This window comes from Oryctolagus cuniculus, chromosome 5 (genome assembly GCF_964237555.1).
Source record: "Oryctolagus cuniculus chromosome 5, mOryCun1.1, whole genome shotgun sequence".
In the NCBI taxonomy this organism is placed as follows: domain Eukaryota; kingdom Metazoa; phylum Chordata; class Mammalia; order Lagomorpha; family Leporidae; genus Oryctolagus; species Oryctolagus cuniculus.
This window is the reverse complement of record NC_091436.1, coordinates 71,011,418-71,023,861: the sequence shown is the minus strand read 5'-3', so window position 1 is coordinate 71,023,861 and position 12,444 is coordinate 71,011,418. Positions and strand designations below refer to the sequence as shown.

Below are 12,444 nucleotides of genomic sequence, written 5' to 3'. Positions count from 1 at the left end.
TTATCCCCGCGGTTTTCCGGCGCCCGCCCCGAGACTGCTTCTCGGCGGCTTCCCGGCTCTGAGCCGCTTCAGCCCGCGCTTCTCCGATCTGCGCGGCTTCCCGGCTTTGCGCGGCTTCCCGGCGCCTCGCCCCGCGGCAGCTTCACGGCTCCGCGTGGCTTCCCGGCGCCTCGCCCCGCCGGCGGGTTCCCGGCTCTGCGCGCACGCTCCGCGGTCTCCACGCACTTCGCGCCCGCACCACGGCCTCGCGCCAGCCCCGGCGTTCCCCATCTATTCACGCCCCGTGCTCTCTCTGCACGCGGCGGCTTCCGCGAATGTTTCCGCCACCACCGGCATTCAGTCCAAGTTCCCCGGACTAACCTGGCGAATTCCAACCTGGCGGCCCACGTCTCTGCCTCTGGTTCCAGATCTTCGCCTCTTGCTCCCCGGGGTGACTTGAAGAATTCCAAGGTGGCTTAAGTCTTCGCCTCGGCCTGCACTCGCGGCTTCATCCTCCCTAACATTTTTCTCTACCCGGTACGTTTCCCTAAGTTTTCTTCCAACAATATTCCTCTCATTTCTCCTGGCCTCTCCCCACAGTCCGTATCCAAGTCTAAGTTTCTTATAGGTTTCACTTTCACTTTCAACCTGCAGTCCGTATCTGAGTCTAAGTTTCTTCTTGCTTTCACTTTAAATCCTAACTTCTTTCTCACAGTTCATATCCGAGTCTATGCCTAGGCTTTCAATAGCTTCTTCCGGCACCTAGGCTCTTTGATAGTCTCTCTCTCCGGTATTTTCCACTTCTTCCCGTTTCCTCCCTCCTAAGTTTCATATCCGTCCTAAGTTTCCTATCCGAGTCACGGCACCATTATGTCGTTCCCCCTCTTCATGGAGGAACGACACTAAGTCCTGCCTAGGCTTCATATCCGAGTCACGGCACCATTATGTCGCTCCCCGTCTTCGTGGAGGAACGACACAGGACCCTGCGCTGTTCTTTCGTCTGCTCGGCCCTCCCCAGGTTTGCTGCTGGTTCTTCCCGGGTTGGCTGCTGTCCCTTCCACCTCCGTGGAAGGGCGGTTCCCCCTGCCACATTCCCCACTTCCGCGGGGGAGTGGCACACCGCCGGCCGGCTCTCTCGGGGGCTGCACAGGTGTTCCCCTTAGATGTTCCTCTTAGATGTTCCCGGTGCATGCCATCTCTCTCCTCCTTTATAGTCCTCCTCCGCCAATCCCAACTCGGCTGCCCACACGCCGAGTACGCTGCTCTCCTCCAATCAGGAGCAAGTCCTACAGTTTATTGGTTGAACTGGAGGCAGCTGGGCAGAAGCTGTTTTCTCCTCTCCCAGCGCCATATTGTAGGAGAGCAGATGCATAGAATAAGTCTTAATTCCAGTAACTTAGTCTAGTCCGAGCTGCTCCCCACAGAGGAGAGCAGATGCATAGAATAAGTCTTAATTCCAGTAACTTAGTCTAGTCCGAGCTGCTCCCCACAGAGAGAGAGAGAGAAAGGTCTTTCTTCCGTTGGTTCACTAAGACTTTAACCAACTCTGAATCTAAGGAGGAATAACTTTCTGTTAACTGTTGTGACCTTGTTTTTTTTTTTTTAGCTTTGGGGAAATGTGATTTTAATATAGATAATCATAAAAATTTATACTCAAGAGCCAATCTGAGGATGCAGAGAAATGGGAACTCTTGTGCATGGTTTGTGGGAATGTAAATAAGTGCTAATACAGTGTGGAGGTTCCTTAACTAAAAATAGAACGACATCTGAATGATTCAACCTCGATCCTGGGTATGCATTCAAAGGTACTTAAATCAGTATGTCAAACAGACACTTGCATTCCTGTTTACTGTAGTATGATCCACAATAGCCCAGATAAGGAAACAACTCAAGTGTCCACCAACAGATGAACAGATTAAAAAATGTGGTTTTTCAATGGTTATGAATGATATACTACTATGGTTTTAATGATCTGTGACTGTTTTCAAATTTACTGTACATGAGTGAAATGGACATCTTTTCGCTTGATTATTGTTCACAGCCCTTGCCTATATTCCCACTGAACTACAGTCTTTTTACTTTTTGAATTCTTTAATGGAGTATTAAACCTTTGATGGTAATGTAAATTAAAAATGTTATCTCAAAAATTAAGAAAGAAAGAAAAACAGAAGAAAACAGAAAAGAAGGAAGAGGGAGAGAATGAAGGAGGGAGGGAAGTATCATTATATTCTTAGAATTGTATCAAGGAATTTGTTCTGTTTGTATTAATATCATTGTAACATGAAAATTCATGTGAACTGTGTTGCAGTAATTATCATGCTTATGCTGTGACTCTGAGAATCTAGTATATTAATAAATTGCCTTTTAAAAACAAAAAATGTAGTACACAATGGAATACTATACAGTCTCAAAAAAGAATGAAATTTTACATTTGCAACCAGATGGGAGAATCTAGAAAAATTATTATGAGATAAGTCAGACATACAGAGACAAATATTGCATGATTTCACTTAGCTGTGGCCTTTAGAAATGTTGAATTCATGGAGAGCAGGATGTTGGTGACCAGAGGCTGAAGGGTTGCCAGTGGTGGATGGGAGGTGAGCAAAGACAGGGAGAATGTCCAGCACATAGCATGGAGATTCAATTAGAAGGAATGAGTTCTGATGATGCATTGCAACCACGCAGTTAATAATACTGTATCATATATCTCAAAAGTACTAAGAAAATGGGCTTTTAAATGCTCTCACCACAAAGAACTATGTGAGGCAATGGATATGCTAATTAGCTTGATTTGTTCATTCCATAATGTGTACATGTACAAAAACATCTAATTGTACTCTAAAACTTATTTGTCAGTTATGCCACAAAAATCTCACAATTGTTTACAGTCACATTATTGAAACAAGAGTCAATCAGTGGCCGGTGCCCTGGCACAGTGGGTTAATCCTCCGCCTGTGGCGCTGGCATGCCATGTGGGCATGGGTTCTAGTCCTGGCTGCCCCTCTTCCCCTCAGGCTCTCTGCTGTGGCCTGGGAGGGCGGTGGAGGATGGCCCAAGTGCTTGGGCCCCTGCACCCACCTGGGAGACCGGGAGGAGACGCTTGGCTCCTGCCTTTGGATAGGCGCAGCGTGCAGGCCAGTGGTGGCCATACGGGGAGTGAGTCAACGGAGGGAAGACCTTTCTCTCTGTCTCCCCCTCTTACTGTCTGTAAGTCTATCTCTCAAATAAATAAACAAAATCTTTCAAAAAAAAAAAAAAGTCAACCAGAAAGTAGGTTAGAGCTTCACCATAGCTAAAGAAAACATATAAACTGTTACAATTTATGCAGATTTTGTCTATTTTTACCCAGATGTAAAGGTACAGTTATTAAAGCTTACAATGTGGGGGCCAGTATTGTGGTGTAGTAGGTCAAGTCACTATCTACAACACCAGCATCCCATAAGGGTGCCAGTTCAAATCCTGGCCGTTTCACTTTCAATCCACCTCCCTGCTAATGGACTGGGAAAAGCAGCAGAAGACAGCACAAGTGTCTGGGACTCTGCCAACCACGCGGGAGACTTGGAAAAAGCTCTTGGTTCTTGGTTTTGGCTTGAGCTTGCTCTGGATGTTGTGGTCATTTGGAGAGTGAACCAAAGGATGGAAGATTCTCTCTCTTTGTCTCTTCCCCTTTGTGTAACTCTACCTTTTAAATCAATCAATCAATCTTATATGAAGAAGACAATTTGAGTTTTTGGGGCATCAAAAGAACAAAAGTGTCGTATGTTCAGAATTAGTAGAGCATGGTTTCCATAAACAGTGCATTTTTCAGCACAACACTAAAGAGAAGTAGGTGGGGAGTGTGAAATACTTGAGTTCTGGACCTGATAACGAGCTCAGTGATGGAAAATGAGATGGAATTCCAGTGGTGCCTCTGGCACTTGCGAGCTGTGCTATTGTGGGCAAGTGGCTTAATCCCCTTGTGCTTTGGTCCCTTCGTCTACTAAATGTGCTACAGTTTTGAAATAGCATTCCAAGTAAAACAGATATTCAATAAATATTATTAACGTAATTTCTGCTTTACTGACTTAAATTTTCATTTTTTAAAGATTCCTTTCCTGTATTTGTGTTTCACCATTTGAATAGTTTCTTGAGATGCTTATTTTATTTTCATGCACCCATGTTTTCTTTTAGTCCTGTAAAAGTTTAAATATATCTTGGAATTGTGCTTTAGTTTATATTCATTGGTCTTATTAGTCACATGATACTTTTATTTTAGTGCAGTTCTAGTTTATACATAAATATACATATGCATATATATATATATATATATATATATACAGGTTCTGTTCATTTATTTATTTGAAAGGCAGAGTGACATATCTATCTTCCATCTGCTAGTTCACTCTGCAAAAGCCTGCAAGTCAGGGTTGGGCCAGCCAGAAGCCAGGAGCCAATTTTTTTTTTTTATTTTAACAACTTTTTCTTGTTTATTTTTCTTGATTATTTCTATTTTCTTTGTTTATTTCTATTTTACATGTTGAATAGCCCTAATCCCAAAGTCTGAAATGCTTCAAAATCTGAAACTTTCTGAATGCTGACATGGTGTCATAAGTGGAAAATGCATTTCACCTCATGTTACGGGTCACAATAAAAACTCAGACACACAAAAACAGTGAATCAAGTTAATTTCAAGCCATGTGTATATGGTATATAAGAAATATAAATGAATGTTGTATGTAGATTTGTGCCATTCCAAAGATATCATATTATGTATATGAAATATCCCCTAATCTGAAAAAATGTGAAACTATTATTGACCTAAGCATTTTGGATAAAGCATGCTCAACCTGTATCAAGTTAAACACGGAGAATGCAGCCCGATGAACTCCGCACTTTGAACTATGACGAGATGCTTTTTGTGGTCTAGTTCATGGGAAATTTTTGTAATTAAATTTCTATGAGTGTTTGCAGGTACTGAACATTCTGTTCTAGAGGCATACAAAGATACACACACATAATTCAATGATGTTGTTAGACAAAAATTTCTATGTTATGAAATATTTATGTCCTTGACATGCTGATTTTTGACAGACATGTTGAAGTTCCTTAACAGGACTATAATCTGGTTGGACTGTTTTAGCTGGATTTCCATTAGCTTCTGTTTTTATATATTTTGACGCCATTTTTAGTCACTCCCAAATTTGTTAACTTACTCTAACTTCTTAATGGTTGTGCTTTTACCAGCATGAACTGTTGTTCTACATCCCTTGAAAAAAATTTCTTTTGCCTAAATTTGGTGTTTGAATTTAATTCTGAGGCTATTGCTTTCTGTTACTCTTTATTACACTTTCTTCCAATCTTTTTCTCAAGCATTTTGATTTGATGTGTTGCTTGTACATTATGCTTAGATGTACTTTAAAAAGTAATTGAGAATTTCTATTTTTCACAGAGCAATTTAAATAATTTGTAACATTTATCATTACAGTTGAACTGACTCATGACACAAATAGATCCGTGCATTCCCCTCCTCCAAACTGGCAATGGTTTTAATTTCACTTGGCATGAAAGTCAAAATCCCTTCCCAGTTTATAGGGTCCCAGGTGACCTGTACCATCACTAGTCCTCAACATCCCTAACTTCATCTCTTGCTGCTTCCCCTTGCTGATGCAATAGTTTACTTCACTCACACCTTTTCCTTATTGTTCCTCCAGAAGGCGTGCTTGCCTTAAAACGTCTTCTGCTCCCCTTGAGATTCTGTTCCTTGGATAATTCATGCAGTTAACTTCCTTAATCTTTTTCAAATCTTTTCCCAAGTATCAGCATCTTTACTAAGGTTGACACTGACTGACTTCTTATTTAATACTGGAAACCCTATATTGCTCCTATTCATCTCCTGGATATCTCTATTTTCCTTACTCTGTTTTTTTTTTCCCCCTTAGGGTACTTATTTACTACTAATATATTTTTAAATCTCCTATTTCTCTTAAAAATGTATGTGTCATGGGGAGCAAAGTTTTTTGTTGTTCTCTAGTTTACTGATACAGCATTAAAATGGCTAGAATAGTGGATAGAAAATAGTAGGCACTCAATAAACGTTTATAGAATTAAGGAATATGCATTTAACTTTTAAATGTTTAAATCTTAGTGTTATACGGAGATTAGAGTTGATTAGTTATGCTAGTGCTACTCCCAAGAGAACACAACGCATTTGTTACAGCTTTTTTAAAAAAGAACTTATTGCTGAATCTATTCCAGAATGATGAACTCAAATGGCAAGAGCCTGGGCATAGGTTTCTGTCTCAGAATAATAATGATAGTCTTAGTTTTAACCCAGCCAGGTTCAAAGTATATATAGGAGGCTTTTAATGGAATTAGAACCATGAGATAGATGACTGACAGTGGATAAACTAATACCTCCTGAAAATTAACTGATGCTGCATTGATCAATATGCATCTACGTGCCTTGGCTCTGAAAACTATTAAGAGTCTACCTGTCTACAGGGCAGGTACTGCTGGCTGGAAGAAGAATGCTAGCAAACGTAGAAAGTGAGGGGAGGCTCTTACTTATTGGTGGAGTGGATTAACATCTCCTTCAACTACTCTGGCTTAGCTGATGGTAGCAGTTTTTGGGGAGGGAGATGTCCAACTCCACTTTGGGGCAGCAAGCAAACTTGCCAGCATCTCATACGGGTGCCAATTAGAGTACCTGCTGCTCCACTTCTGATACAACTCCCTGCTAATGTGCCTGGGAAAACAGCAGAGGATGGCCCAAGTCTTTGGGCCCCCAAACCCATGTGGGAGACCCAGAAGAAGCTCCTGGCTTTGACCTTCACAGCTCTAGCCATTGTGGCCATTTGAGGAGTGAAACAGTAGGTGGAATATCTCTCTTTCTCTCCCTCTCTCTCTTGCTCTGCATCTCTCCCTCCTTTGTAACTAAGCTTTCCAAATTAATAAAATCAGCTTAAAAAATCACACACATACAAGACATCCTTTTGAGTCCCATTCACAAAGATTCCTCCTTGACTCCCCATGAGGGCACAGGAGGCACCTAAGTGTCCAAATACTTAAGAAGTTATCTGTTCAGAGGCTGAGGATAATTTTCTTAATTTATAACTCAAATACACCTCCCGAATTTTATCCTTTGTCCGCTATGCTAAGCCTCCCCAAACTTCTTTTCTGCCCCTAATTACTACTGTTTATATTACAGTTGCATGTGGATTTTCTCACCATAATATTATTAAATAGCAGGCAGTCTGTATCCAGAGCAATGGGGAAGGATGCCTATTCCAGTTCCCTTTCCATGGGACCTTCCAACTGTGCTCTTGGCTAAACTCACTCTCCTAGCTGGAAACTGTAAACACTGTAGAGTTTCCTGCTCATTCTCTGAATTTAAAGACTTACTGTTCTGTGTCTACTAACTAAATCTTATCTAGTTCCCACCTGCTATGTAGTACATTTAGCTTCTGATCAATACTCCCTGACAGTTTACAAATTAGGTTAGATTTGGGATAGATTAAAGCAGGTTAAGCAGCTGGAGCATTATGGAAGCCAGGGAGAGGAAAATTAAAAAACAAGTTTGGAGTTTGAAGTCAAGGTAGTGGATGCCGAATGATAATACTAATAAAAGTAAGAAGACAAACATTTATTTTTAGAGGGAGCCAATTACTCTTCTATTTTATTTATTTGAAAGAGCTATAGAGAGTGGCAGACAGACAGACAGACACACAGAGACAGAGAGACAGAGAGAAAGAGAGAGAGAGAGAGAGAGAGTCTTCCATCTGCTGGTTTACTCCCCAAATGGCTGCAACAGTGCTAGATGAGCTGATACAAAGCCAAGAGCCAGTATCTTCTTCCAGGTCTCCCACGTGGGTGCAGGGTCTTGGCTCTAGGACTTGGGTCATCTTCTGCTTTCCCAGATATACTAGCGGAATCTGGATCAGAAGTGGAGCAGCCAGGACACAAACTGGTGCCCATATGGGATGCTGGTGATGCAGGCCAGGGCTTTAACCTGCTGTGCCACAGCACTGGACCCAAAGATTTTGATGGTCATAAGATTAATTCAATTTTAGATATGCTAAGTTTGAAATGATAGTGGCATGTTCATGTGGCAACATTCGAGAGGCTAGTGGAGAAATAAAACTTGATGAGAGTAGGTAAGATTAACACATTAATAAATCTTTCATATATAGGTAATATTTTAAATATAGAAGAGACATTTAAAGAAGAATTTCTTAGTATTATGCACTAAGAAGAGCACAAAATTACTTCTGTGATGTTCTTGCCCAAAAGATGTAACTTGAATTTAGTGATAAGGAAACTTCAGGCAAACTCAGATTGAAGGACATGCTAGAAAATAACTCGCCAATGCTCTTCAAAAGTGTCAAGGTTATGACAAAGAGAGACTAAGGAAATGTTACGAACCAGAGAGATGGCAGAACTAAATGCAATTCAGGATACTAAACTAGATCTTGGGAGGAAAAGGGACATTAGTATGATAATTGGTGAAGTCTAAATAAAGCCTCTAGATTAATTAATGGTTTGTATAAATGTCAATTTCCTGATTTTGATAATCATACTGTGGTCAGAAAAGATGTCAAAATGAGGAAGCTTAGAGGATGGTATATAGTGCCTATTTGTACCAATTTTTTGCAGTTTATTTGTTCTGAAACTCCTTCAAAATAAAAAAAAATTTAAAATAAAACAATTTCTTTAGCTCCTTATATATTCTGTATGTTACACAAGGAGTTCAAGAAATTCAACAACAATAAAACAATCCAATTAAGAAATGGGCATAGACATCTTTCAAAAGAAGAAATAAAAACAGCCAACAGACACATGAAAAAATGCTCAGGCTCACTAGCCATTAAGGAAGCATAAAAAAAAAAAAACCATAGTGAGGTTTCATCTCGCTCCAGTTAGAAGGGTTATTATCCCAGGCCAGTGCTGTGGTGTAGCAGGCTAAGCCTCTACCTGTGGCACTGGCATCTCATGTGGGCACCAGTTCTTGTCCTGTCTGCTACTCTTTCCATCCAGCTGTCTGCTATGGCCTGGGAAAGCAATAGAAGATGGCCTGAGTCCTTGGGCTCCTGCACCCACATGGGATGGAATCAACCTAGATGTCCGTTACTGACTGAAAAGAAAATTTTAGTACATATGTACAATGGAATATTACTTAGTCATGAAAAAAATGAAACCCTGAGGCCAGCACTGTGGTGTAGTGGGTAAAGCCACTGCCTGCAATGCCGGCATTCCATATGGCTGCCAGTTTGAGTCCTGGCTGCTCTACTTCCGATCCAGTTCTCTGCTATGTCCTGGGAAAGGAAGAAGATGGCCCAAATCCTTGGGCCCCTTGCACCCAAGTGGGAGTCCCAGAAGAAGCTCCTGGTTCCTGGCTTCAGATTGACACAGCTCCGGGCATTGTGGCCAACTGGGGAGTGAATCAGCGGCTGGAAGATCTCTCTCTCTCTCTCTCTCTCTCTCTCTGTGCCTCTCCTTCTCTCTGTGTAGCTCTTTCAAATAAATAAATAAATCTTAAAAAAAAAATGAAACCATGACATTTGCAACAAAATGAATAGAGGTAGATCATTATGCTAAGTGAAATCAACCAAACACAAAAACACAAATTCCATTTGTTTTATCTCATATGTGGAAGTATCATATACATATTAAAGATGCCATATTATTTGGCATTCACATAAAAGTTTTCTTCATTGAATTATACTACTTACATAATAACATACTGTTCATTCCTCACTTTATGATCCTTGTTATGAATCCTACATTATGTGATATCAATATCCCCATTTTCAAGAAAAATATGTAGATTAATGTTAATAATATTTATATATTAAGTGAATATTGCAACATGTTTAAAATTATTAAATATAAACAAATAAATATTAGTAAGAACTTAAAACATTTTCAAAGGAGATTTACACACACAGGAAAGTGTATGTATGGATTGCATTAGAAACTAAAGTGAATTATTCCTTTGTGCGCTAATAAGACAAGCTGACTGAAATGCTTAGGCTCTGAGTCTCTAAACTAGACTCTTTTTTTTTTTTTTTTTTGACAGGTAGAATGGACAGGGAGAGAGAGAGACAGAGAGAAAGGTCTTCCTTTGCCGTTGGTTCACCCTCCAGTGGCTGACACGGCCGGTGCGCTGCGACCGGTTCATCGTGCTGATCGAAGGCAGGAGCCAGGTACTTCTCCTGGTCTCCCATGGGGTGCAGGGCCCAAGCACCTGGGCCATCCTCCACTGCATTCCCTGGCCACAGCAGAGAGCTGGCCTGGAAGAGGGGCAACCGGGACAGAATCCGGTGCCCCGACCGGGACTAGAACCCGATGTGCCGGCGCCGCAAGGCGGAGGATCAGCCTATTGAGCCACAGCACCGGCCTTAAACTAGACTCTTTAGGAAGGTGGAGACCAGTAAAACAACTGGCAGGGAGTTCAGGATAACAGCTCATTCACTGCCATTAGTTAGGACCTTCATACTACAGAGCCAGAAGGTTTTAAATCATTTATTTGATTTCCTTTTTTTTTATTTTTTATTTATTTTTTTATTTTTTTTTGGCAGGCAGAGTGGACAGTGAGAAAGAGAGACAGAGAGCAAGGTCTTCCTTTGCCGTTGGTTCACCCTCCAATTCAACATGACCTAGTTGGGGAAGGTAGGCCATTACTCACTTTTGAGATGAAGAAAGTGAGCTCAGAGAGGTGAACTGACTTGAGGTCTCATGGCTAGCAAAGGCTATTAGTGCTGAAACAAGAATCAGTGTTTGAACTCCAAGCCCAAAGTTCTTTCTATCACATTATGAATCAAGCCCCTGTATGCCCCATTCCCAAGAAACCGTTCTGGGTTGTGAATCAGAAAACTCTGTTTTAGAAAGTTGTTTTAAGTGTCCAGCTCTATAACTTGAAATGAGATTAGAGTACATGAGAAGTCTGCTTCGCAGTTCTATTCTGGAATCTATTTACTACGGTAAATGTGCAATACTGGATGGCTGTATCACTCATTTTTCAGACATATTCCCAAATTATATTTTATAGGTAATCTAGATGCTCTAATAGTTGAGGAAGCTCTGGGGAAAATGTCACTATATTGTCAACTCCTATCCATGTAAGTAGAAATGCTGACTGAAAAATGTTTTAAGGTACCAATAGGCAAGGTTTAATAACATTTAGAAACAACTTTTTCATCATGATTTCTCTATTTTAAGACCTAACAAGGGTTTAATATTTCTCTTACATCAGGAATGTCCCTCGTTCTTGAATCTGCTTCTATTTCATCTTGTTATCTCTCAAAGTCCTCAACAAAAACAGCTCTCTAGCAAGCCTTCCGGCTGTGCAGTTTGTCCTCTTCATCTGTGGGTTTCCCATGTGTGAACTCAACCAGTAACAGAAGGAAAGTACTTGAAAAAAAACTGTCTGTACTGAACATGTACAGAAATTGCCCCCTTGTCATCCTTTCCTTGACAATAGAACATAACTTCTAATTTAAATAGTGTTTAGATTGTGTTGAGTATTACAAGTAACCAACAGAGGGTTTAAAGCATATGGGAAGATATGCACAGGTAATATGCAAATACCATAGCGTTTTATATGAGCGAGTTGGGCTTCTGCAAGTATCTGTGGTGGTCCTGGAACCAGGCCTACAGACAGGCCCTACAGATAGAGAGGGATGACTGTCATTATCTCCCCATCTAACTTACTCCTTATTGTAGTGTTCTAATCATTGAAACAAAACTTAATTTAGTGATGTTAATCCACGCTTAAAAACTTTCAATGGCTCATCAGTCAGTAAGATCACCGTAAACTCCTCAGCACGGTACAGAGGCCTTTTGTCTTGTCTGGCACTTGGCCTACTTTCTGGCTAAGACAGTCTTCTTGTCTGCACATTCTTTAAGCTCTTGCTACATCAAACTTTTTCACATTCTCTGAACACACATTTCTTTCAAGCCCTGAGGAACTTTTTCCATTGAATACTTTGTGCTGCTTGAAGTTATCTTCCACCTTTTCTACTCCTGTTCCTGAGTTGAGATTTGGATGAGGTGTCATCTCTTTGGTAAGGTTGTCACACCCACAGGTTTAGATATGATTCTATTAGATGACATGATTTACACTGTAATGTCATACATGTTTTTCCCATACCAAAAGATCAGCCCTTGAGACGCAGGATGATTTACATCTTTATGCCTAAGAGTTTACTATGACATCTGACAAACATGTGGTACTGAATGAAGATCCAACCTACTGACAGGAGTAAAAGATACTCCACCATATCCCAACTTGATTTTCTCTGTAGGGCTCTGATTAACCTGTACAAATGCTTCACAATTTTTCCCCCTAAAACTTCACAAGTGTCTAAATTCCAACTACACCTAGCGCAGATGCTAACATGTAGTTTTGTATTTCTTAGTGACTGCAGGGGTTGTGTTTTACAAATATAGAGCAAACTCCTGAGGATATTCTAAGGTAAGTAAATTAAG

General features: G+C 40.8%; 1 protein-coding gene across 1 annotated transcript in view; it reads right to left on the bottom strand.

Annotated features, from left to right (window-relative positions):
* ASCC3 (activating signal cointegrator 1 complex subunit 3) overlaps positions 1-12,444 on the bottom strand; it is a 366,541-nt gene that overhangs the window by 88,071 nt on the left and 266,026 nt on the right. The window lies entirely within an intron of this gene.